This window comes from Clytia hemisphaerica, unplaced genomic scaffold (assembly GCF_902728285.1).
Source record: "Clytia hemisphaerica strain Z4C2 unplaced genomic scaffold, Clytia hemisphaerica genome assembly, whole genome shotgun sequence".
NCBI lineage: Eukaryota > Metazoa > Cnidaria > Hydrozoa > Leptothecata > Clytiidae > Clytia > Clytia hemisphaerica.
Genome location: NW_027103834.1, coordinates 1,252,080 through 1,257,406, shown reverse-complemented (window position 1 = coordinate 1,257,406; position 5,327 = coordinate 1,252,080). Strand labels below are relative to the sequence as shown.

Here is a 5,327-nt window from a genome sequence, read left to right as displayed (position 1 = left end):
TGGGCAGTTCCAGTTATAGTCTGTTAACCCCCAGTGGACGATGTGGATTTCCCACAACAATTTACTTTTGAGAAAATTCTGGCAGTGTAGACCTAAAGCTCTAAAACACCATCTAATAACATGAAAACCAGAATATGATTCTTCAATGGGAATCAAAACTATAAAGTGCACTTACAAACATCAATTTGTCAGATCACAAAAATTAATAACCGCACTGTCATCATTGACAATAAAACAAACGATTTTCTGTCAAGAGCCTTGTAAACATTCCAACAACTTCCATCGAAATGATCTATCACAGCTCAGTCTACCATTTTAGCGCGGTCCGAGGATTGAGCCGAGAACTCTCGCAGAAGCGCCCGAGCTCCCGCGCGGCGCGCACCGCGGGGTGAAAACTTCAATCTGTCAATCATTTCTCAAGCGAAGAGTACGCGAAGCGATTCTAGCTTTACGATAGTGCCGCGGATCATCAATGGATAGTATTCAATTATCATTATCCCTTTATTTTCATTCCTAGAACTTTTGCAAAAAAAAGGAAAAATAGAAAAGTTGTATTTTTACTGCTCTATTCACATACTGAATTTGAAAGATCTTCTATGTGGCGTTTTTTTGCAAACTTCAAAAAACTGATTTTTGTCCTGCCTTTGCGGGATTTTGGCCAAGTGCTTGAGTGCAGCATAGGGTACAAAGTCCAAACACGCGTTTCCCGTAATTTTTGTATGAAGAGTTAGGTCTATACTGTCTGGGTATTAGCCTCCAGGGGAAGGCACTTAGGCAAAATGGGTATGTTCGCTGCTGGTCTGGAACAGGGTCCATTTTTAGGCTCCATAGCCATCAGACGGCTGGCCAATTATCAGAAAAATTTCAAAACAAATGAACTACACAGCTCTGCTAGTAGTTGTACTCTACCATTTTTGTTTGGTGGAGACAAAAAACGCAGAACGGCGGAATGCCGGAATGCCGGAACCGGAATAGGTGTTCCGGCGGAATAGCTTATCCGCGGGAATATGATTTTTTAATTTTTTTTATTTTTTGTATTAGCTAGTCCGCGGAATATGATTTTTATTATAATAATCATCTTTCTCTTTTATCACCCTGAGGGTATATCTATGTACATACATCCATAATCACCCATTACCACCCATACACCATAATCACCTATAATCAGCAATTGGCTACCTCATGGCTGTTTTTCGTATATAAGGAACTGCACTCGTGCACTCGCTTGTGAAGTCATTCTAATACACCTTTCCCGGGGTGTTGTTTGGGATTTATGTTTGAGTGTTTCCCTAGATATAAATAAGATAGAACTAGATTAATTATACCTCACGGAAAATTTGACCGGCTTAAAAACGCCGTACGACCCGGCAATCGTCCGTACGGGGACGTCCTGCAGCGTACCTTGCGCGCGCCCGTAGCCCGGCGTCCGGTAACAGTGGAGTGATGAAATTTGGCATGCTCCCCCCCCCTTCGATATGCTTGACGTCTCCAGAAAGTTTCAAGTCGTGAGACCAACCCAGTCCGGCGCTAGGGGAATGGGTTATTCACCGTCCCGTACGGGTCCTTTACGGTCTCTTAGCGCCCATCCGTCAACTTTTCAGGACTTCAGACCTATTTTTTCAGAATCTGCACCCAAAAAACATGAAACATCAAAACCTGGATAAAAATTTTAAGGTGACTTTGACCCGCTTCGTCGTCGGGGATCCCTAGTGCGTGATACAAACGATTTAACCACTGGACCAACATCTAGCTGTGCTCTAATGAAAATTTCAGCGATGTCATACCTTCGTTAGCTTGACTTGGCCCAGATGAAAAAAAATATATAATCATATTCCGCGGAATACAAAATATAAAAAAAAAATCTTATCCGCGGAATAGCTATTCCGCCGGAACAGCTATTCCGGTTCCGGCATTCCGTCGTTCCGCCGTTCAGCGTTTGTCTATACCCTTTTTGTTTTGATTTAATGTTGTATTTTAATGAACAACCAGCCAGGTCAATCATTCGAGAGCTCTGCATGTTAGCCTCCACTGATGCAAGTTGCCCATCCAATCTCACGGTATATGACAGGTCCCAAAAATTTAGATTTTTGATTATTTTGGACAATCTCAGGGTGGAAATCAGAAAATCTTTTAATTTTTCATCTAACTTTTATTAATTTTTGCCACTTTTCAGGGTGAAAATGGGAAAAATTTTCAATTTTTCGTTCTGACAGAGTCCCAATTTTGCCGAAAATTCATATCTGACATAGGGTCCACTTTTCAAACTCCAACCGCACATCCCTGTCGGCTGTCTAGATCAGTGCCCCACCCCCTAGGTGAAAGCCTCCTTTTCAAAAGTTTTCCACCAAGGACGTTTTAATACCAATTTTTATCTATTATAATGTGTATGTTATATAGGAATTCTTCTTGATAATCAACCAAGTAAGCAGCTAGTACAAGACATGTCATTTTAAAATCTTTTCGTAAGAAGCTGGCAACATCATCACACATACCGTGAGTGGTCCTAAATCCGACAACCCTGCCTAAATCCGACGTGGTCTTTCAAAGATACAAACTAAAATGAAAACTATATACATATTCCTGCTCGGTATATGCGCGCGACCAATCACGGTATACACTTAGTACTACCCTTGAAAGTAGGTTTTCGATTGATACAGTGACAGATAAAAAGAATATAATCAGATAAAATAATATCTGGTCCCTTTAGAACCTTGAATTTTTCATCTTTCAATAGGAGATTACAACATTTTAGGAAATATTTTAGATAATAAATTCTCTGACAACCCGCAAACCGATTTTAAGATTTTTAAGGAAATCAAATTCACATAACACACCACCAGGTACCAACTGATATGATGTCTTGTACTAACTGCTTGATCCCCCTGGACCAAAGCCGGTCACTTAAATTGTTTTAACTAGTTGTCTTTCCATTTTCAGGAGATAAAATCAAAGTTGGTTGGTTGGAATGCAAGCTGTCAGATCATTTTATTTTGGAAAATTCTTATTCTGACTTCCCTGTTAGAATTAATGAAGATTTTGTCATAACATGTTGAAGTAAAAAATGATGTTAATTAAACTCAACGTGGAATATCAAATGATAACATAGCTGAAGGTAGGCCTTTTAGACATAGTTTTTTAGTCTAAAAACAAAGAAATGTTGACGTTTTTGTTTTTTCTATGGAACTGAAAAAGATGACATGATTAAATACACATTTTTTAATAAGCAACTCCAATTTTTGTCTGGTCAGGCCTAGGTTACCTTAGCATTCTGGTCCATTTTCTGAAAAAATTGCTTTGAATACCCCTAATATTATACCATATTTATGTGTATTGGGTCAAAGGGCTATAGTTTGCCATGGTTAGATCATCTAAAACAAGCTGTCACTTTCGAGATAGTGGGAAAAATGACAAATTTGAGGCCTCAAGCCTAGCAGCCTGATTGCTTATAAAAAATGTGTAGAACAAGGAAATTACTTTTTAAACTCTGAGGTGGCAAGCTTACAGTGTGTCAAATTTTCATAAAACTTTCATGTTTATAGGATACATTGAATGTGTGTTGACATTGAGCCATTGAAGTTTTGGGGATTTCATTGAAAATAGATTCATTTTATCCATTGAACAAGGAACAAAATACAACACGGTAAGTATTTTTGTGTAATACAATCCAGTAATACAAGACTATTGATGATACTATTCCATTGTACATCAAAAGAAGCTAAAATTTTGTTACAGTACCAAAGTCTTGCCTAAGTTCAAAATATTTTTGAAAATAGGTTTTTGTAACCTTTTTAGAACTCTTTAGAAATAGAAACAATCTGAATAATTTGTCTTACTAAAGGGTCTTTCTACTATAGTCTACTGAAAGCTGTAAATATAACTTATCAACAATTTACAAACCTCTTTTAGTTATACACTGTTTGGTATGCCTGGATTTCAATACTGATTCAATTTCTATTTTTTTTATTAGGGTCATGACGTAAGGACAGTTACTGGCTGATTTTGAAATGCACTTGAAAAACGATGCTGCAAAACAAAAATGTATGTTGCTGCCATGCAATCAAGATATTTATATGCTTCATGTGGTAGTTCGAGTAGTTCGTTTCATTTTCGAAAATAATAACTTGGTAATATTTTAATTGCAATAATTGGTTGCTGAATGATAGAAGGTATTCTTGTACTCTTTAATGCTTAATTGTAAGAGTCAATCTGTACCATCTTCAAGGGATTGACAATACTGTACCATCACGTGTTGTATAGCACAATAACCTCAGTCTAATAAGTGAACAACTAAACTGAGGACTGGAGTGAGATTGTGGGTCATATTTTTGGAAAATATCACCGTAATATAATTTTATAAGACCCCCTCCCATTTTATGAATTTTTTCTGAAAAGGGCTTAAAAACCTTCATTTTCGACTACTCTAGGTCCCAAGTATATTATAAATTATGATAAAATATTGCAAAATCTAATAAAAGTGGGGGTCTGAATAACAAGGTGGAGTTTAAAAATTTTCGGTCTGGTTCAGATTTATGCTTCTTTTACTGTGTAAATTTTTCGTTGGATAATGTGTTTAAGGTTTGAAAATATTCTTCAAAAGCATTCAAAAATATCCCTGAATATGTTTAATTGAGAAAATGGAGAGACTTTTGGTTTACCCCTGAAATTCATTTTGTCAAAATGTCGGAGTCCACAATTTTTTTTTTACATTACAAAGTAGGTGGGACGTTTATTCAGACTAGGGCATTTTGGGAAAATCATCTTAATATCAGTTTTTAATAATGACTTGTACTTTATGGTTTTTCTACCCTCCCCTATAATTGAGCACAAAAGAGTTTATTTAGCATACTAGTAGCTTTCATTATTCATAGTGTCATCTTTTTAGAGTGATTTGCATAATTTTTTAATTTATTATACAGTATTTTTATATTTTTCATATTTTTTACTTCATTAGTTTTTATATTTATAATACCGGCTAATACCCTCAGGCACCCAAATCTTCCCTAAAACCCCACCGCCCATAATTTGTTCCACCATCCGCCCATTCAAGAAACTTTTTGACTTTTTTCTAGGAATTTTGACTTACCACTCGGATTCGAGAGTCTTGTTTTACTTATCAAAAAAATATTACAAATAGTTTTGAAACACCCGGTATATAAGTTGAACCTTTTTGACGACGATGTGAGTAATCAATTCCAGTTTCCCAAACATTGAAAGTTTGCTCTCTCTCTCAAACTCGCAAAGGGATCACACAATTTTTTATACTTATGTATAAGGGTATTTTAAATAGTGCAATTTACACATTATGCTTGTTTTTTTTTGTGATTTAG

General features: G+C 36.4%; 1 long non-coding RNA gene across 1 annotated transcript; it reads left to right on the top strand.

The window, feature by feature from the left end:
* The first annotated feature begins 2,945 nt into the window (after nt 1–2,945).
* Nucleotides 2,946–4,084, top strand: LOC136806996 (uncharacterized). Its single transcript, XR_010846627.1, has 3 exons — nt 2,946–3,112; nt 3,540–3,640; nt 3,968–4,084. It is a non-coding gene; the product is annotated as an uncharacterized lncRNA (long non-coding RNA).
* Nucleotides 4,085–5,327: the final 1,243 nt, after the last annotated feature.